The sequence below is a fragment of the Atractosteus spatula genome, chromosome 6 (genome assembly GCF_055471065.1).
Source record: "Atractosteus spatula isolate fAtrSpa1 chromosome 6, fAtrSpa1.hap1, whole genome shotgun sequence".
Lineage (NCBI taxonomy): Eukaryota > Metazoa > Chordata > Actinopteri > Semionotiformes > Lepisosteidae > Atractosteus > Atractosteus spatula.
The window spans coordinates 15,303,722-15,325,549 of record NC_142711.1 but is presented as its reverse complement, the minus strand read 5'-3'; the positions used below and the strand labels follow the sequence as shown (position 1 = coordinate 15,325,549).

Below are 21,828 nucleotides of genomic sequence, written 5' to 3'. Positions count from 1 at the left end.
CACCTGCTCCGGGGGCGCTCCAACAACTGTGCCCCTCACAGCAACACCTGCTCCGGGGGCGCTCCAACAACTGTGCCCCTCACAGCAACACCTGCTCGAGGCGCTCCAACATCTATCCCGATCGCAGCATCACCTGCTCCCGGGGGCGCTCCAACACCTGTCCCGATCGCAGCATCACCTGCTCCCGGGGGCGCTCCAACAACTGTGCCCCTCACAGCAACACCTGCTCCTGGCGCTCCAACAAATATCGCAATTGCAGCATCACCTGCTCCCCACGCTCCAACAACTGTCCCCTTCACAGCATCACCTGCTCTTAGGTCTCCAGCAACTGTTGCGATCACAGCATCACCTGCTCTTAGGTCTCCAGCAACTGTTGCTATCTCAGCATCACCTGCTCTGAGGTCTCCAACAACTGTCCCGATTACAGCATCACCTGCTCCCTGTGCTCTAACAACTGTCCCCATTGCAGTATCACATGATCCTGGGACTACAACAACTCTTCTGATCGCAGCGTCACCTGCTCCTGGCACTCCAACAACTGTCCCTATCGCAGAATCACCTGCTCCTGGCACTCCAACAACTGTCCCTATCGCAGAATCACCTGCTCCTGGTGCTGCAAAAACGGACCTGATCACAGTAACACTTGCTCCTGGTGCTCCTCAGGGCTGTGTGATTAGCTCCCTGCTGTTTTCCTTGTTTACCCACGATTGTGTGGCCAGACACAGCTACAATTCCATCTACAAATATGCAGATGACTCAACCATCATTGGCCGAATCACCAGTAATGATGAGTTGTCCTGCAGGGATGAGTTCAGGAACATGGTGGAGTGGTGCTGTGACAATAACCTCTCTCTTAACGCCAGCAAAACCAAGGAGCTGGTTGTCAATTTTAGAAAGCAGGGTGGGGACCACACGCCTATTCACATCAATGGGGTGGCTGTAAAGATGGTTAGCTGCTTCAAGTTCCTGGTTACCTTCATCAGTAATGATTAAACATGGTCCCAGCATGTAACTGGAGCTATAAAGAAGGCACAGCAGCTCCTTTAGTTACTCAGACAGTTGAAACAATGTGGTCTGTCTTCAACTACATTTTACAGGTGCGCTATTGAGAGTGTGCTCACGTGTGGTATCACAGTGTGGTTTCTCAGCAGCTCGTTGTCTGACTGAAAGGCTTTATGGGTGGTGATCAGATCAGCCCAGTCCAGCATTGGAGTACAGCTCTCCTCTATTGTTTTACAGCTCGCTGTCTCAGGAAGGCTGGAAGTATTGCTAAGGATACCAATCATCCTGGTTTCTCACTTTTCTCTCCCCTTCTCTCTGGTAATCATTAGGAGCATACACGCACATACCTCCAGATTCAGAGACAGCTTGTTACAGTTTCAAGCTATCAGATTACTGAACTCTTCCCCTACCACTGGTACATCACACTGATTTTTTTTTCTTCTCACACAGCTTGTCTGATTTGCATTTAAGTTGTATGCTATTTAACGTGTCGTTGTTGCTGCTGTTCTGTGTTTATGTTTTGGTGTTTCCTTAATGTCTTTGCATTGGAGAATACATGCAAATAAGCATTTCATTGGGCTTCATTGTGAATATGACAAATAAACTGAACTGAACTGAAGAAGCTGGGAAGATTCCCCACAGATTCCATCTAGGCCTAGAAACTAAATAATGGTCTGAAAATAATTTAGAGGACTTTGTGGGTTTACCGAAGAGGGGTAGGTCTAAATAACAAGAGTTAACAAACTAAATGATGATGATGATGATTATTACTAGGAGCAGCAGCAGCTGTGTGTGATGACCAATATCCTGCTAGCTGAAGCCTTGACTCTCAGAGCTGTAAAACAGCGAGCAGAATAAAGCCTGGTGAATGTACGGATATTGGTAAAGTGTGATCCTTACGGGTTGCCATACTGCACAGATGATGCAGTACATGAATATGTATAGCGTTGGTTAGGCAGTTAGAGAGTTAGTGTAGCAAGAGTTAAAGAGCACTGTGTTAGTAAAGTGTTCGTTCATAATTAAGAAGCGGTGTGATTAATGACCGCCGATCAGTATACAAATAGAGAACATAACAGTGAAGAGAAAGTGAAAGGCAGCGGCAGAGCAATGGCAACAGGCCCAATTAGCTTTCAAATCTGGAAAATAACAGGGAAGGAAGCAGCGCTCAGAAGTGCTGACAGGTGGTTGACAGACGAGCGGAGCTGTCACCCTGAGGTGGCCTGCGATGGGATCTGCTGCGCACACGAAGAGAAGCTTGTGCATCTCAAGTGCAGGGCGCGGCTGATGCGGGGGTGGAGAGGTGTGGCGGCTCTCTCAGCAGCTATTGTTGGAACCGCTCGTCAGTTGGTGAGAGGCCCGTACCTGTTTCATGTTGTTCTCAAGGCATTTAAACCCTGAGCCTCTGTTGGAGTCACAGTCCACAGCACAACCTGCGTTGCTATATAGCGGCATCTTGGGAGACATGATTCACCTCAAGGCTTGCATTACAAAAATACATTCTTGTGAGTAATAGAGAAAGAAACTACTTATCTTTCATTCATTTCATCTGAACTGTGTTCTGGGCTGCTTGGCTTCTTCTGTCTTACAACATATTCTGCACCCACAGGCCCTTAGGGATATTTGGTACATTCACATACATTCTTGTATTTACATGCCCAGAGCTCTTTCACTTTGTTTGATTTGTTTGCTGGAATTTTCTGAGATTTTTATTTTGATACAGTTATATTTGCAGGCACATGGCAATATAAAATTCAGAATGCCAGTGTTTTTGCACTGCCGGAAAAAAATACAGATTAAAACTCAAAAGGGAGAGAATGCGTGTGTTCCCAACAATGGACCAAAAATGAAGAGTAGTTGGACCTTAAACCCTTTGCCTGCAAGAATTAGATTCAGCGCACCTTGACTCTCCAAGGAAGGGGTCCTCCACCCTGGTCCTGGAGAATCGCAATCCACCTTTGATGTTTCAAAACAATTGTAAGATGAGGATATGTGTGGTCAGAAATACCACTGTTCTTTGGTCATCTGTATCCATCCAATTTCTAACCACTTTAGCTAATTCAATGTCATGGGGGAGCTGGAGCCTGTCCAGGAAAGCAACAGGCGCAAGGTGGGATACATCCCGCACAGGATGCCCGTCCATGACAAGGCACACACAGACACAAACACACTCACCCCAGGACCAATTTTCCCACAAGCAAGTCAACCTACCAGTATGTCTTTGGACTGTGGGAAAAAATGGAGCACCCACAGGAAACACACATGAACACCATTAGAACATCCTGTACAAAGCCCCATTGTCACGAATGTCACGAGAACTTTTCAAACCTCCTCTGACTCCTTGCACCCCTACAAAGGGAACACCGGTTATTGAGGGCTCAAGGATATTCGGATTTTTCTTGAAAATACTCTCTGAATGCCATCATTGAACACCGCCTCTTTAACGGGTCATCATTAAATTGCTTGGGGACCTTAGAACTCGATGATTCAGAGTCCACCTTTAAAATCTGCTGGACTGGGGATGCACAAGATCAGGCTTGGAGACCCCTGCTGTAAAGGTACATTAGACATAGAAAATGTAATGGGTTTTGATGTGCTTTTTTATTCCAGTCCAAATCAAATTATCAGAGTCTTTTGCAACCAAGCAGAGCAATGCCAAAGCAGAACAACAAAGAATGGCAGGGTGGAAAATTCATGGCATGGTTCTAGAACAGGTGTGAATACCTCTATGTTGTCATTGGCACAGTCTTCAGGGTTTATCTGAGATCACCATGGGCCAATCGTCAGGATGGGAACAGTTTGAGGAGAGGGGGGTGTCCTCTCTCTCCCTGCTCAAACCAGCTCATCTCGATTGTGTTGCCATTATTTAGGAGATTTATAGCTTTATTGTACCCTGTTGCTGGGTGCCTCTGGGTCCCTGCCATTCCTCTTGAGCAGCAGGCTTGTTGAAGATTACAGGGGTCATGCTGGGGAAAGGACACGACTTGTTGAGATTAACTGTGCATCATGCAACACCAGCAATTTTCATTGGCTGTCCTGGCATTTTTAAACAGTTCAATACTGAATAAAATACACCCTTTAAAACCTAAATGGTTATTATTTGAGAGCTTGACTTACATTAAATGAACCTCAAACTTAAAAACAGATCACGACAATTAACATGCAAGGAGTCACTGTCTTCTTGGCAAATCTTGATGTGTTCCTTTTGGAAAATAATGACATGAGTGATACATTGCAATACTCTGCGAAACTAGGCTTTCAATATGTTGCAGAATTTGAATTTTTTTTTTGCACATTAGTCAGCTAAGGTCCTTTGATCACAACATCTCTGACAGTATAGCGAGATAGGTAATTTACAAACAAAACACACAAGTGACAGCTAGCAGCTATATGACCCTGAAGTTCTTGGCTGGTTTCCTACTGAAACTAAGCAGGTTTGAGATTGTTCAGCACCTGGATGGGAGACCTCCTGGGAAGCTATGGTTGCTGCTGGAAGTGGTGTTAGTGGGACCAATGGGGGGGGCACCACCTTGGGGTCTGTGGGGGATCTAATGCCCCCAATATATTGGCAGGGACACTATACGGTAGTGGGTGCTGTCTTTCAGATGATATGTTAAACTGAGGTCCTGTCTGTCAGTGGTCATTAAAGATTCCTGGGCATTTCTTGATAAGAGTAGTGAGGCCCAAATGTTCCCCCTTGGCCTTTACTGTGGCCTCCAGAGTAGAACAAAGCAGGGTTAGTGACTCAACGTCTGTTAGTGACATTTCCTCAGGGCTTAAATACTGTGTGAGGTTCCCTAATTGGCCTGATAGGCCCGGCCTGATCTCGTAGAGGATGGCCCCAGTGAGTCTCCAGCGTGTGTGGAATGCGCATTGGTAATTGGTGGAGCTAATGCGGTGCTGGAGCTCGTCGGGGTGTAACAGTGAGTACAAAACTGACACAATGTGACTACAACACTGACTCACACTGACACACTGTGACTACAACACCTTTTTCTCTCCGGAGATTTTTAAAAGCCTGTCTTTTCTCCAGTGTGATGTAGAGTATCTTCACCTCTCAGGATCGGGCCTGGGTGAATACTGGAGCAGCTCTGGTTATTGAGGTTATCTGTTCTTGCCCCTGGGAGAGCTCTGATCCTGGAGAGAGTGGAGTGAAATTGAAGACACTCACCTGTCACTGTCAGAGTCACTCCTGGTCCTGGGACTGCGATCTCACTGGAGGAACCAGGTCTGTACTTGTCACAGTAATAGACCCCAGAGTCCCCCAGGGTCAGGTTGTCTATTCTGATGGACTTGTCTGTTAGATGGTTTTCTAATATAAAGGACACGCAGGGGTTTCTGATGTCACCTCCTGTATTGAAGAATAGCTGACTGCCTCTGCCTGTGTCTCTGCTCCACTTCACTGCTCCGAGCCCTGTAGCATGTTCAGTACAGTTGAGAGTGACCGACTGCCCCTCAGTCCCAGTGACCAGACCTGGGACCTGAGTGATCACATCTTCCCCCATCACAGCTCCTGGAAAAGAAACCAGCAGCTCTGTCACTGACCAGCCGAGCAGCACTCACACCTGCACAGTCCCAGGCAAAAGTACTGACATCCACCAGCTCTCAATGACAGATTAATCTTATCCAGTTTTTACAGCAAAAAGCAGGGTTAGTGACTCAATGTCTGAGCTGTGTGAGGTTCCCTAATTGGCCTGATAGGCCCGGCCTGATCTCGTAGAGGATGGCCCCGGTGAGTCTCCAGCGTGTGTGGAATGCGCATTGGTAATTTGTGGAGCTAATGCGGTGCTGGAGCTCGTCGGGGCGTAACAGAGCGAGGATGAATTGTGGGAGCCCCTTGACCCCCTCATATCGGGCTGTATTTCTCTCTCATTCTACTGGGAGTGGTGCTGCGCTTCTGGGCAGTCTGTCAAGTGTCATTCCAGTAGGGTCAGATGTGACTGTGCTTTGCGAGAAGGAGAAACATGTGACTTACGAGAATCCTGACGGTGCTCTAACACTTTTAAAGCCCTGATAGCTCAGTCCGTCGATCATCTGCTTTTAATCTGAGGATACAGTGTTTTTTTTAATGTTGTGAACCTCTGACTTTTGTCATTCCTTTTTTCTAGTTGTACTGTGCATATTTCTATGTTCAACACTGGTCATGCTCTTAAGCATTTTCTTCCATACACCGAAAAAGTTCAAGGTGTTCGTGTCGCTGTACTCCACTTAGATCATGCTTTCGTGGAGATGATCTACGTGGAGCGCAGCGACAACACCACCGTGAACGTTTCACTATATGAAGGAAAAGCAAAAAAAGTAATTCTCTGCCAAGAGTGTTGCGTTGGCGCCGTGGCTTAGTTGGTTAAAGCGCCTGTCTAGTAAACCGGAGAGCCTGGGTTCAAATCCCAGCGGTGCCTTTTCGTACACGGAGCCACATTTATGAGAGAGAGCAGCAGAATGCCCTCAAAACGTCTATATCCAGAGGTGCCAGAGAAGCAGAGATGTCACGTTTTTTTTTACTCCCTGGCGGAAACGGGCTTCCATAACTTTTTTTCCTCTTGCAGGTTTGGCACGTTTTTTTTCGTAACGTATAGAACATTAGTATTGTGTCGAACTGTTCAAATTGCGGCAAAATTTAAGCCGCTGTATTAAGGCTCCAGTCTCTTCGGGGTTGTAGGTTTGAATCCCACCTCTGCCAAGAGCTTTTGGCCTCTCTGCAATTTGAACAAACGACCCCCCCGCGTCCATTTCACGACATGAAGCCCACATATCACGATATGACATTCCCCGACAAAATGCTCCGCCCCCATGTCGCGATATGGAGTCCATATGTTGCAATAGGACATACCCTGACCCCATGTCGCGACACAAAGTCCATATATCGCGACACGTCCAATCTGGGTATATCATGTCCTGATATGAGACCTTTGTTGCATCAGCGGTGCCAGGGGGGCATGGAAGCAAGGCGCCAGTCGTGATATACACCGCAGCAATATACATGCGATATACATGGGGTCCCTATCATGACATACTGCGGAGAGATGGTATCCCACAGTTACGCGTGCCTTAGACAACTCAAAACAAGGAAAGGAAAACGTGCCTTAGAAAATAAAAACAATATATTTTACAATCACGGTGATTTTACACATATTACAACCACAGGTTTATGTCATAGATGGTTAACTTGTTGGCATGCGTCATGTCTTAGTATTATCCACATCTAAGGAGACTCATATGTTTATGGATATTGATTGTCTTTAAAATATTAAGGGTACGAGCTCAACTGTAACAGAGCGCTTGAACTCGGCAGACGGGGTCACTGGAGGTCAAAGTCACCGTGCATGGTCACGTGATCACCAGAAAAACAAGGCGCTATATCTCAGGAACGAAAGTAGTAAACGTAGCAAAGTGACATCGTCACACTTTAGGAGTGTCTGAATTTCACTGTGTGCAGCGGGCACTCTAAGGAAACGAGTAAAAGTTTCCACTGACTCAAGTGAAGTTTGCACTATGAGTTGGGCAGATATAAAACTCCCGGAGATGCCGGGATTGAACCCATTCATCAAGGAGGGAAGTGTCGTTGCTGGAGGCTTGCAGCTTCCGTGTATGTCATCTGCCATCTCCTGTTCTGCCTGGAGTCGTGCTGGTGAAGTGAAGAAAAATGCAACAGAAGATGAAAGGTATTTAATGTTGAAAATATAAATGGTACAACTCGAGAAACTAAAGGACAAAGTATTTTGGATGTTTGCAATTGACTGAAGGAAATTGGTCGCCTGAACAGGGACTTGAAACCTGGACCCTCAGATTAAAAGTCTGATGCTTTACCGACTGAGCTAGCCGGGCTCGTATAGATACACTCTACCGACAGCGTCCTGGTGAGTTAGGTGTCACTTCTTGTGGCAAAGCGCAGTCATACCTGACCCGTCTGGAACAACCCCCGACAGACTTTAACCAGAAGCGACAGCACCACTCCCAGTAGGATGAGAAATACAGTGAGACACGGGGAGTCAAGGGGCTCCCTCAGTTCATCCTCCTTCTCATTGAGGGCAGAGAAAAGTAAAGGTACTGCGCACATCTGCGGGAAATCATGTCGGAGTTCAGTGACAGCGACTTCAGAGACTGGACACTAGGCATTTTCAGGATATTTTTAAATTAGAGCTTCAAGCAAACCTAAATACGTTTGCAAGAAACATTTCAGAATCCCAGTGAAATCCAGTACGATTGCTGGATCCCAACAGATTCGGTTCAAATATAGCACAGATCTGCAATCTAAAATTAGAACACTGTTCGGGCAATGCACTGTTCACGCCACACCGGCCACAGCATTTCTAAAACAGGAGATAAACGTTTCGGAAGGAAATTAGTCCTCCTGTAAAAATAAAAGGACTTCAAGGACGCTATACGCAGAGCTCTGAACCCTGCCCCTCACAACGTCTATATCCAGAGATGCCAGAGAAGTAGAGATTTCACGAAGTCACAGGAACCATCGCAGGCAACGAAGGTGCACTCGCTTCCAGGAGAAATGACATTGAAGACGCCCGACATTCTCCCTGCCAGTAAAGGAGCGCGCTTGCGGCAGGTAGCGTGGCCGAGCGGTCTAAGGCGCTGGATTAAGGCTCCAGTCTCTTCGGGGGCGTGGGTTCGAATCCCACCGCTGCCAAAAGCTTTTGCCCTCCCTGCAATTTGAACAGTTCGACGCAATCCCGCTATTCTTAAAGTCGCGAAAAAGAATATGCCACCGCTGCAAGAGGAAGAAAGTTGTGATGGCTGATGCAGTTCATTTCTCATCGGTGTCGTGCACGGTCAAGATTCGAATTACAATATGTTTTCCTCAACCCCGGCTGTTGTGATTGTCGTGAGCAAAAAAGATGCCGTCTTTCGAGCCGGATTCGAACCAGCGACCTAAGGATTCCTCTGTTACCCGCTACAGTCCTCCGCTCTACCAACTGAGCTATCGAAGGGACAGAAGAGATGTTCTTACGAGACTCTTGAGAGCTTCATCGCTTGTGCTGTCTGTAGGGGGGACCAACTTCACGGAGCTTTTACCTTGCCTTTAAATATTCAGCGGACTTGAGCATAACATACCAGAAGAACGTGCTCGCACGTATGGCTTTCAGAGGCTGGAGTAAATGCATCGCCCCGAGGGTAATACCGAGTGAGGCGCCATGAGAATAAAACCAGCGAAGGTATTAAAATATTTAGTTCTGAAGATCTCGTGACTTCCCACAAGACTTAACACTGAACTGTTATAGTCGCATTCCAGTGCTAACAAATTCATCGTGCCTTTAATTGCAAGAATGGTCTGCTAATAAAAGCGTCAAATACAGACTTTGGTACTACTGTAGTACTCGGTATTCTGTCACTTCATTTTTTCGCGTTGCTCCATGGCTCATTGAAAAGTTAATCACTTTATAGCTTTTCCTTCATATAGTGAAACAGTTCATGGTGGTATTGTCGCTGCGCTCTCCGTAGATCATCTCCACGAAAGCTCTTGTAACAGTACAGAACACGCAGTGAGGAGCTCGCACAGCTTTCAGCTCAAGTGTGGAGTCCAGATTCAACAGTTAATTTCTTCAACAGCCAACAACTTTCAAGTTACATTTCTTCTTACTACTATTGGTTATTGTTATATTTAACATAGATTTATTGACATCTGTGAAAGTGTGTTTCCTAATAAATTCCGAAAACAGGACATGAAGAAGTAACACTTTTCATTACAAACTGTGTACTGTCGACTGTCGGTGTTCCTCTTGCACTTATACAATCGAAACCCTGTTTCAGCTTGATTGCTGCACTGGATGTGTTCTTAATCCGTTGCTTTAAATTATGGTTTTGTTTCCATCTATCTCGAAAATAAAGTTAGTACTATAGAACAGCATTTTTAATATTGCAGATTATATCCAGTAAATTTTCTAAATAAATCAAACCACTCAGAGCTGGTTTGTGGTTACTGGATCCATTGTGTTCGTTCAGTGAAATAGGAGAACGACCTTTTAAACGAGTATCTCATATTATGTGGATTACATCCAGAATTATGATGCATATAATGAGTGAGCCAGTTGGAGTTTCCCGTGGCTATATTATTAAACACTCCTGATTAGGATACACTAACGGTACACAAATTTCAACCTTCTGATATTTTCTACATAATGCGTTAACACCTGAGGGTAACATTTTAACTTGACCGGTAGTCTTGACTATTTCATGCACCAGGAGGTTTCTAATGCGCATTTGCTTCGCTCCGCTGTTTCTCTGCGGTACTGCAGCCTGTCTTTGAACTGGTACGTAGAAGAGATACGAGGCTCAGCGACCGTCCTGAACTCATCACTGCTGAGCAGATCCAGTAGCACGGAAACCACATTGTTTGTATTTTCCATTTGTCTAGTTAGGACCTTGAAACACTTGTTCTAAAATAGACTATATATCTGCTATATAGACTGAATGTTACATGGTGTTCTAAGGACTTTGTATTTTCAAGTGTACATTTGTATTGTGTATTGTGTGTCAAGCTTGTTCCATACACCTAGAATCCTTTAACAAGAAAGGTGCGCGAGTGCTCGGTGTTAAATGTACTTGTCGTAGTTTCTCCCTTGTGACCTCTGGTTCGTTTCCGATTGTGAAGAAGTCCTCTCGTTGACAACGCCGGTCTCCTGAGGATTTGGAACGATTAAATCCAAGTGCACCGCGATTCTGGCGGGACACGACTCCACATCATTCGAATGACTTCATTGTACCAAGGTCTAGCGGTCCAACGCGCTCCCAATTAAGTCAGAGACAGAATATCGCAGGAGTATGGCATTCTGCTGCTTTCGCTCGTAAATGTAGCTCCGTGCACAAAAAGGCACCGCTGGGATTCGAACCCAGGATCTCCTGTTTACTAGACAGGCGCTTTAACCAACTAAGCCACGGCGCCGAACTCCGCATAGCTCCCTGTAGATCATCTCCATGAAAGCTCTTGCAGTACAGTGAGGATTCGCGCAGCTCTCAGCTCAGTGCGGAGTCCAGAGGGAGTCTCGCTCGCCGAACGGGTTTTCAGGTAAACCCGGCTGAGAGTCAGCAGGTCAATTCTTCAACAGCCGTGACAAGAAAGACGATCTTTTCCTACTTTTCTCCAGACGACTTTAAATTATTGTAAATAATTTGCATCGGAAGTATCTTTAAAAACGCAGAGAAACATCGTAACACTTCAAGAGTGTCTGAATTTCACCGTGTACAGCGGGTACTCTAAGGAAACGAGCAAAAGCTTCTCACTCAAGAGAAGTTTGCAATATGAGTTTGGTAGATAAAAAGAATCCTAGAAGTGGCAGAGACTGGACCCGGGATCTCATACATACGAAGCATGCGCCCTACCACTGAGCTATCTCTGGTGGCTCTTAAAATAGTGCTGGTGGATGTAAAGGAAAATGCTACAGAAGATGAAACGTATTTAACATTGAAAATATAAATGGTACAACTCGAGAAACTAAAGGACAAAAGACCAAGTATTTTGGATGTTTGCAATTGACAGAAGAAAATCAATCGCCCGAACAAGGACTTGAACCCTGGACCCTCAGATTAAAAGTCTGATGCTCTACCGACTGAGCTATCCGGGCTCTGAAAGGTACAGCCCACCGGCAGCGTGCTGCCGAGTCACGTGTCTCTTCTTGTGGCAGAGCGCAGTCATACCTGACCCGTCTGGAACGACACCCGACAGACTTTACCCAGAAGCAAAAAGAAACTTTTGCAAGAAACATTTCAGAATCCCTGTGAAATCCAGCACGAGTACGGTTTACGTTCTCCCATTCACGCTTTCTGAGCCGTATTTAATTGCGATTTATTCTGACTGCGTATTAACTGATAAAATATAGAAAAATTCTCCCAAGGGAGATCACAAAAACTTATGACAGTTCTGGTCTTACACGTCCACCGCAGCGATGAGAAATGATTTGCACAATAAGTCACAGCTTTTCGTTAATTTAAGAACAGTAGGATTGTTTCCAACTGGTCAAATTGCAGGGAGTCGAAAAACATTTGGCAGCGGTGGGATTCGAACCCACGCCCCCGAAGAGACTGGAGCCTTAATCCAGCGCCTTAGACCGCTCGGCCACGCTACCTCCACACTCACTTTTTTTGTTGCTAGCTCTGTTAACGTCGAGTGTCTTTAGTTCTTTTCGGTGGACGCATGGAAGCGACTGCATCTTTGTTTACTGAGATGTTTCCTCTCTCTTGGTGAAATCTCTACTTCTCTGGCACCTCTGGATATAGCTCTTCTGAGCGGCAGGCTTCAGAGCTCAGGGTATAGCGTCCTTGAAGTCATTTTACTTTTACAGGAGGAGGCTTTCTGAAACGTGTAGCGCCTCCTAAAATTAGAAACTTTTAAATGGCTCGATCTGGCGAAAAGGAGGAGGTCAATTTAAATTCCCTAGAGTGGGAGGCCTTTGCTCGTTTCCTTAAGAGTACCTGCTATACACGGTGAAATTCAGACACTCTTGAAGTGTTACGATGTTTCTCTGCGCTTTTAAAGATACTTCCGATGCATTTAGCTTTGTTAACGATCTAATTCTGATTGTTTGGTTAACTACTGTTCTTAAAGTAACGAATAATAACATGACACCACTGCAAGAGGACGAAAGCTGTGATTTTTTATGCAATTCATTTCTCATTGATGTGGTGCACGTACAAGACCCGAATCGTTATAAGTTTTTGCGTTCTCCCGTATGCGAAACTGGTGCGAATTATTCTATATTTTTATCAGTTAATACGCGGTCAGAAACCAGGAATGGGAGAACTAATGCAAACACCAGCATTCTGACAGCCTGTGCCAGGAGAGGGTCGGAGTATTAATTTCTAGGTTGCGCAGGCGGTTAGAACACAGCTTCTTGCTTCTGCTTCAAACTCTGGTGTGGAATCGATCGACGCGAAACACGCATTCGCTCAACGCTGGCTTTTGTGATTGTCTTGGACAAAAGTGATACAATCCTTCGAGCCCGATTCAAACCAGCGACCTAGGAATTCCTCTTGATCCACTATACGCTTTCGCTCTGTCGACAGAACGAATAGACTATCCTGACTGCTGTCGTTAAGTGAAATGGGAGTATATTACGTCAATTTAGAGATCTTAGTCAGGAAAGCTATGAAGGTGGATTTCTGTTTTGCTGTGTACTCCACGTAGATCATCTCCACGAAAGCTCTTGTAACAGTACAGGACACGAAGTGAGGAGTTCGCGCAGCTTTCAGCTCAATGCGGAGTCCAGAGGGAGTCTCACTCGCTGAACAAGTTTTTAAGAAATCCTGATTGAGACCCCAAAACAGCCACGACAATTCAGACGACCTGCTGTTGCTTTCCTGTAGATTATATTAAAATAATTTAGAGTGTATGCTATTTAAACGTTTTCATAAGCTTAGGCCTAACAAATATACTGTAGCTTACCCCCAAAGTAGTCTTTGCTTCCTTAAGCCATACAGATAGCACTTCAGGAACTGACCCCAGGACACCAGCAAGACATTGAAGGAATGCTAACTACTGTAGCCCCTTCCATTGTGCTATTTTTCTTTAAGGAGCTTCAGAATCTTGTATATTTCTTCAAGCTAATGTGTTTTTTCCCATTTTAGCTAAGCAAAAAAAAAGGCTGCAACAAGTTTGGAGTAGTTTCAAAATACATATACAAAAAACTATGGCAATTTTGTGATGAAAGAATTCTTGAGAGAGCCATTGCAGACGAGACTTCAGCATTAATAATGCACCGTAGAGATATCTGAAAATGTGTTGCATGATTACTTTTAAGCAGGGTAAAAGTTATGAAAGCACTGTGTCAATGTGGTGCATTCAAGTAATAATAGTGAAGGATTGGTAATAAATAATAAAGGACTTCAGAGTTTGTGGCAGAAAACATAAACTAGTTCAATGTTCAGATCTTCACGGAAACTGAAGAGTGGACTTTCTCCCTTCTTTCATGTTATTGGCATGCTAGCTTTCTTATCAGGTTACTTGTTCTGTGCTGTGGATAGACACTGCTGTGCCGTACAAGCCTCTCCCTTACTGAGTAGTCTTGTATGCCACGTTTCTTATTCTTAGGGCTTTGTAATTTTGTCCTCAATTGCTGCCAAGTCCAATTACTTACATTTGATAGATCATAGTTCTATTGCAAGAAATACTGTTGCATCAATATTTTGATATATTCTAGGCAATGTGAACTCAATACCAAAAGCAATGTTTTTTTTTTTAATTTTTGAGGTTTTTTGGTACAGCAATGGAAGCAACAGTAACAACAACGTCTAATGACCCAACAGAAGAAATCCTAAATATTACTGACCTAACAGAATCTTGTGAAACCCCCACCTCACTCCTGCCAATGTAACTCTACACAGGGTAACAAATGGCTCCGTGTTCCACAGACACATTTCAACCAACACACATTTCAGCTTTCCTCCTCCAGGCAGGAGTGATTTGCAATGAATCACCTGTTAACCTACGAGAGCTGTGAGGAGAAGACATGGTGAAAATCATGCCAACAAAGGAAGTGTGATGATCTCTGCACAGACAGGCACAAGCCCCCAAAACAAAATCCAAGATAATGCCACTGTGAGGAAGCAGTACTAATATCCACACCAGTGTGCCCTACAAGTAATGATACTGCCATCTCAATCATTAAGGTCTGATAGCCAAATACCCTTTGCTGGCACAGATTTGATAGAGGAAATGCTGAACAGGAAATGAAGACAAACAGAAGGGGCAAATACAGTTTGTGCATAAGAAAATATATTGATTTAATTAAAAACAAGAGGAAACAAAAAACTTATCACAAAGGTTTGTTTCACAAAAATAATTTTTCTGTCCTCCATTCTGCAATATATCATGGGCAGAAGCATCAATACTAATAAATATGGCTTCAAAATATCTCCCACAGTCTATCAGTTCAGGATTCTTTCGGGAGCAGGGATGTCCAACCCTAGTGCTTGTGACACAGTTACCTGTGACCTTTGTTTCCTTAGATAAACTTTATTATTATAACTGATCTCTCAATGCCTTTTCTTTGTTTGGGTTCTGTTGAGCTTAAGTTGTCGAAATCTGTAACATCTCAGGAGCAAAAAGCAGTCTGAATGAGTAAATGGTTAATTCTTCTTAGGACTGAGCGAAGTAACCAATAGCTCAGATGTAATGTACTGTAAGGTCAATAGTTCTAGTGTCACAAGCTGTGCTGGAGAACCCTTCTTTACAACAAGTTCATTTTAATGATTTGTCTACTGATAAATTAAAGTGCAATTCCTAACATTAGAACAATTGGCATAGTAAGGACAATATCATTTTTGTTACACTAAAGTTCAATAATTTAAAAATAAATATTGTTTATTTCCCCTTCAGTCCTTAAGACACTTGAGAGTTATGTTAATAGATGGTGAAATGTTGTTAAATTTATCTTCTGGCTCTTGTGTAATAGAAGTACTACAAATGGAAAGCTTCCCAGAGTGCTTTTAAATGGCATTAAGTCCTTGCTCATGGAACGTAAAGTTGACATGAAATCGATTAACATATTACACAACATTAGAATGGACATTCAGCACTTTTCACTTGTTTGCTTGCAGGTAGATCTCATTCGCAAATGTTTTCAGGTGTGTTAATCCAATAATATGGTAGCTTCTTTGACATCCATTGGAGGTATCTTTCTGTTTTCTGTCACAATTTCAAAGTTGAGCAATAATGAGTGGTGCCTGTGTGGCATATGAACTCTTCAAATAGCTTTGTTGTGTCTGGCTCACTCCAGACAGAAAAGATGATAGTGGTTTCAACAGCAACCCAAAGCAACAAGTACGTTGATCCTTAAGATTCCAGAATCAAAGCTTAAAAGCCACATCAAAGACTGTAGAGTAAAGATTCTTAATAGGATTCAAGTAAGGAGTTTGATTGGACCATTCAAGGACATTCATTTTGTTACTCTTAAGCTACTCCAGTGTAGTTCTGGCATCAAGGTTTGGGTCAGGAGTTTTCACATGCCTTTCTACAGCTTGGAGTTAAGGGTCTTAAAAGAATATCTACTTGTAAGTTTGTGTTGTGAGTGCAGGAATACGCAGGAAGTCTATTGGAGATGACAGATGTCATTGGATCAGCTTGTATTCTCGGGTCTGTGGAGATAGTCAGAGTTAGAGCAGAAGATCCCATTCCATTTGAAGATTTTGTTTGTCATTTTCAGAAACATTTTCAAAGGTGAAATCAGGATGACCTGAACAACATGAAAAGAAAAACATAAATTATTTGAAGATTCCTGCTTCTTATAAACCACCTCAAAAGTAAAAGATAAGGGTTTGCACATTTACTATTAAAATGAGACGTCTTTTGAACTATATGTACTAATACATTAAAGGCTACTTTTTATTAAGACTCAGTGCATTGTAAAGGACAAAATTTTTTTTAAATGTTGAACAAAAAAAAGAATGGATTGGCAGATCTGTAAATACTGCAAATACACATACAAAAAAGACATTGTTTTACCCTTTTAGAAAAGGCCATTTCTTGTTGGGTACTGCACTTGGTATGACTGTCTTCGATGTCTTCTCCGTCTCCAAGCAGCACAGCAGCCACATAGCAGACACTATAATACAGAGAGAAGCACAGCTCACTGACACAGCACACACTGTAATACAGGGGCAAGCACTGATCGCTGACACAGCACACACCGTAATATAGAGCCAAGCACTGCTCTTTCTACATCTATTTCAGTGTTTTCCTTACACACAGAAGGATCCAGAGGGGCAAGAGGAGGATTGCAATCCCACAGGGGATGATGATAGCCAGGGCCCAGCCTGGGAAACCCCCTTTACTGGCTGTGGTGGATGTTAATGAGGACAGGAGGACAGTAGGAACAGGAGCTGCTGCTGTTGTTGTGGGTAGATTACCTGCAGATGTACATGAAAAAAACAGTTAATTGAGTAACTTTGTTGCTATACACAATGATTGTGTTTTAATGATTGTCATAAATGTGTTTGTTTTTACTAAGTACAGTTGCATCAATCAGGCAGTGATATCTAGTGAACATACCACTAATCTTCAGCATGGTAGTCAGGAAGTCACTGGGGTTTGTGATTTCATTGTTTGGGAGCGTATACACCACTGCAGCCTGGATCTGTTCATCACTATTCCTGATGAAGCAGAAGCAATCAAATGAAAATGAAAACCATCAAATCAAATGAAAAAAAAAACAATCAGATGAAACAATCAAATTATTGTACATGCAAACTGAGTATTGGCACAATCCTTCTGATATTATTTTGCACATGCTTTTGCTTGTTGTTCTTTTGCATTCATTGAAAAATTGGAGGTCATTGAGAAAGAAACAGACTGATGTTCTAATGCCTTACGTGAATGTAATGGGGGGAAATGTGAGAGGCATGTCGCTGGACTTTAAGAGAAGACTTTGAAGCTGAAAAGAGAGAGAGAATATCACAATTATCTATAACATTGCAGCAAGGCGGAGAAATCATGTTCATACCAGTGTACAAGATATCTTTTGATGACCAGAATCTGCTGAAGACACTGTTTGGTCAGAACAGTACTTGATGGTAACTATTCAGGCCGATACCCTGACTTCTCTCAAGGGATAGTTGGGTCAGATCCATGGATTAATCAGCTGCCTGTTTTCTTATGTTTCTAGTTATCAGTCTGAGGATCTGTCTTGCTACGCAGGAGATGAGTTTGTGTTTGTGTGTCCAAAAGATCGAACAGATGACTCTGTTACTAGATGAAGAGCTGTGTGCAGAAGTTGTTAAATTAGAGCTCCCAGTCTTGGTTGAGACACTACCTTAGGATATCTCACTTAGATTACTCTAGAAAATGTCCTGCTGTGTAGGTAAATTTCAATTTCATAACTGCATTTGTGAATCTCTACTTAATTGATTTAATGGGAAATATTTAAAAAATGCTAAGGATACCCTCCAATTGCTTGAAAAAATACAGTATTCAATTATCTCCCCTCATCACAAAATTATAGTTATATCACAAAATAAAGATTCCGATTTTTGCAAGATACTCACCAAATTGTTGATGGTATCTTGGAGTCTGCTAGATGTTTCATTTGACAGTCCAGAGCCCACTGGAACACTGAGATTTCTCACCTGGCAGCTCAGTATTAAGACAAAAGCATTTGCAGATATGTCTGCAAGAAGAGAAAACGAATATAAAAAAAATAACTTGTACTTCAACGTAAATTGGACAAAGCAGTTGTAACTGCTGTTACGTTGAACAAAAGTTACTGTTTAACAAAAGTAACTTTTGTTATTTTTTGTACTGCTTGTACAACTTACAAGTTACCGTATTGCTCCTTGAGTGCCTGACAATATTCACCCCATTGCAATGATATGCATTTATCAATACATTTTCTAATGTCTTTATCCAAAGTTCAGTGCCACTGGGGAGCCAGAGCCTGACCCAGCAAGCAACAGGTACAAGACAGGCTTCACCTTGAACAGGACACCAGTCAATCACAGACACGCTCACACTCACACTACGGGTCATTTTCCCAGAAGCCAATTAACCTACCAGTATGTCTTTGGACGGTGGGAGGAAATTCATACAAAAAAGGGGAGAACATACTCCAAGCAGATTCCCACAAACTGAACCCACGCCCCAGAACTGCAAGGCAGCAATATTAACCATTGCACCACTCTCAGTGATATACATTTTGTTGCATTACAACATTTTTAAAGTGTACATTTCTAATCCATCCTTCAAAACTCATAGTATTTTTATTCTCTAATTAAACTTAAAACGTGTTATTTTATGTTAAATGTTAGTAAATGCTGCAAATAAACTGGGTGAAAGTCATATTCTAATGTTGACTTCAGCTCTTCAAAATATATAAATACCAGCTGCCTGCCTACAACTCTCTAAACATTGTTTCCAGTTCCCATCCCTCCATCCCAATTTCACACTTGCAGCTGCCTTCCAGGTTCATTCCTTGTATGTGAGGGGGGTTGTGACTTCTGCCAGAGTTGTCATTTCCTCAGCCACATGAGTTTACACCAAAGTATTAAGTACACTAGCCCTTTATATTTGTCAGCTCTTTTCTCTATAAATAGAATTTGACCATTGTTCTGCAAACTAAATCAGTTCAAGTGCAAAAAGTCACGCAATGAGTTGAGTTGCCTCTGTGTGCAATGGTAGCAGTTATATTATATTTCAGAATACATGGATCTAACCCCGCATGCTCCCTGTCAGGTCATTAATTTTCAAGCAAACATTAAATCATGCAACTAAACCAAACAACTCAGGGATAAAGCTGAAGAATGGCATATACCAGGAGAATGGTATACAAAAAGACAAAGGCACTGAATATACTTCAAGTAATTCATAAAGAAATGGGTTATATCATCCACTGCCTAGATAAGGCCATCCCCCCAAACCAAGCAGCTAGGCAAATTTGAAACTAGTTAACAATATCCCAGTCACCTTTCAGCAGGGTATCCAGCAGCCATATCACCCTGCAACTCATAACTAGCACCCTCCTAAAACTAAGTAGGCATGAGCCTGGTCAGCACCTGAATGGGAGACCTCCTGGGGAAAAAATTATGTTTCTGTTGGAAGAGGTGTTAGTGGGACCAGTAGGGGGTTCTCACCCTGCAGTCTGATCTGGTCCTAACACATTATGTTGAACAGCACACTATAGTATCCCAGAGTACTGCAAGTATAATAATTTGTACCCTCTGTCTTTGACAACAGTTTACCTGTCCTGGACTGTGTCAGGGTGTGATCATACACCGCTGAATCCTTTTCATCTGAGATGTTCCTTGAACTAATAAGTGACTTATTTAAGTTCAAGTAGGTACTGTAGCTGTGTCAGCATGTGTCGGTTGCAAAGGAACATGTAACACAGGACATCACTGCATGGAATTCAGTATTTCTGCACAGTATGAGCTCATATAAAACATCATAGTCATGAAAAGTTAACTTACTTTCAAAGGTAATATTTGTGATATCCAATGTGTAAAATGCACGTGACGTCAAAGAAGGGAAAAAGGGTTTTGCCATGTTAAGAATATAACTGGCATTAACAGTATAGGCTGTGGTGTTGAATACAAGTCTGAGGACAACAGTGACCAATTTGGTTCTGTGAGAAAAAAAAAGGAAATAAACATCAGTTTAAAAATCTGATTAAAAGAGGCTGAAGTAGTGTTTTCTCTAAAACGCAGTTCATTCACTGTTGGCACATTTGTAAAAAAACACTAACTGAAGTCCTTCAACAAAACTAACTAGAGCTAAATATTGATAAATGAAAATGAAATCTATTTGCCTCTTTCTTCATATTAAGATGGAGAACATGTACAGGAAATATACAAAATGTTTGATGTCATTGACTTCTAAAATCTGCCCAGATCATGATACCGGGAAAGGTGAAAGAACTAATGACGGAGAAACAGAGCCACTAGGATTAGAATCAGAATTACAATGAAATGCAAAGGTAGGCTACCCTCACTGGGAAGGAGTAGAAAACCAGAAAACATGATAAAACTACCTCAAAAAAGGAGAAAATTAAGGGAGAAAATTAAGATTTTGTTAGACATTAAGTGAAGCTAAGACGCCAAACCTTAAGGCAGCAGTACTAACGTATTTAGCAGAACTCCGCTATTCTGAAAACTATTGTGTGACAATTTACTTTTATATTTGGAAATGCTGCCTGACTGACTCTGTAAGAGAATTAGAAGAGTAAGACTGGACTTACGTGGGAAAGAGAACGGCAGTTGTATTAGTCACAGGAGCTGCAGTTGTTGTCTTTCCTTGACCTAAAATATAAAAAACAAAAAGAAATACCAGTAAGTATTTCTGTATTTGCAGCAATTTCATCATTCTCAAAAGAGCAGTAGACAAAGAGGAATCATTAACGCACTAAAGTGTCATCTTTTACACTCGAGAAAAATAAGAGGTTAATGAAATGATCGATGACCTGTTATCCTAATTTCCAAAAATTGGCCCTGTAGGAGCCTTTGTTCTCACCGTTGATGGTCAGAGTGGCTGTGATGCTGTTGACATGTCCAGTCATGCTCAGAAGCTCAGTCAGGACACCACTGGGGCTCTGGATGTCACTGCTTTGCAAGTTACACACCACTTCAGCCTGAATGTGATCACTCTCGTTGCTGTGGATCAGAGAAAGAGCTGTCACTTTTCAACATATTGTCAGAAAAAGAAATCACTTTTGGTTTAGTGTCTCTAAGAAAAGATGGGATGAACTGGCATTACGAAGAGATATTAAAATATGGCAAATATTCTGTAGTGACTTACAGAAATTTAGAAGTGGGGTAGAGAGACGGCTTGCCACCCAGGGTTTTGGAGAGGATATCTTGAACCTGGAAGATATACAGTATACATTTTCAGAATGTTACAGATAATATTTCACAAAACACTGTTATATAAGATTGTTTCCACAATAGTTTTTCCCTAATCACAATGGACACACAAAGAAGAAAGCAGTAAAAGGTCATTTTGAATTATACCTCTAGACAATGCAGTCATGGGGATCCACTACAAGCTTCTCCATGATACATTAATTTCAAGGCATTCAGAAGAAGTAAGATGCTCACCACGTTGTTGATGGTGTCTTGGAGTTTGCTGTACGTTTCATTTGTCAGCTGAGAGGCCGCAGGAATGGTCAGGTTGCTGATGCGGAGGTCCACTGTGACGGCAAATCCTTTTCCAGTAGTGTCTGTAAAGAGAACGAACGGAGAGGGATGAACACCACACAGTAAATCACATGCACTGGCATGCAGATGAATTTAATATGAAAGAAAACAGTTTCACTTAGAAAGCACGCCTGGAGAAGTTTAGTAAGTGTGGAGGTTGACCTACTCTGAACAGTGATATCTGTGATGGTCACTGGGTAGATA

The 21,828-nt window shown here is 42.8% G+C and overlaps 6 non-coding genes across 6 annotated transcripts; 2 read left to right on the top strand and 4 right to left on the bottom strand.

Moving 5' to 3' along the window:
- The first annotated feature begins 6,324 nt into the window (after window positions 1-6,324).
- Window positions 6,325-6,398, top strand: trnat-agu (transfer RNA threonine (anticodon AGU)). Its single transcript has one exon. It is a non-coding gene; the product is annotated as a tRNA-Thr (tRNA).
- A 2,161-nt stretch (window positions 6,399-8,559) lies between these two features.
- On the top strand, window positions 8,560-8,641 carry trnal-aag (transfer RNA leucine (anticodon AAG)). Its single transcript has one exon. It is a non-coding gene; the product is annotated as a tRNA-Leu (tRNA).
- A 214-nt stretch (window positions 8,642-8,855) lies between these two features.
- Window positions 8,856-8,942, bottom strand: trnay-gua (transfer RNA tyrosine (anticodon GUA)). Its single transcript is given in 2 exon segments — window positions 8,856-8,891; window positions 8,906-8,942. It is a non-coding gene; the product is annotated as a tRNA-Tyr (tRNA).
- Window positions 8,943-10,820: 1,878 nt separating this feature from the next.
- trnat-agu (transfer RNA threonine (anticodon AGU)) lies at window positions 10,821-10,894 on the bottom strand. The gene has a single exon. It is a non-coding gene; the product is annotated as a tRNA-Thr (tRNA).
- Window positions 10,895-11,500: 606 nt separating this feature from the next.
- Window positions 11,501-11,573, bottom strand: trnak-uuu (transfer RNA lysine (anticodon UUU)). Its single transcript has one exon. It is a non-coding gene; the product is annotated as a tRNA-Lys (tRNA).
- A 419-nt stretch (window positions 11,574-11,992) lies between these two features.
- trnal-aag (transfer RNA leucine (anticodon AAG)) lies at window positions 11,993-12,074 on the bottom strand. Its single transcript has one exon. It is a non-coding gene; the product is annotated as a tRNA-Leu (tRNA).
- Window positions 12,075-21,828: the final 9,754 nt, after the last annotated feature.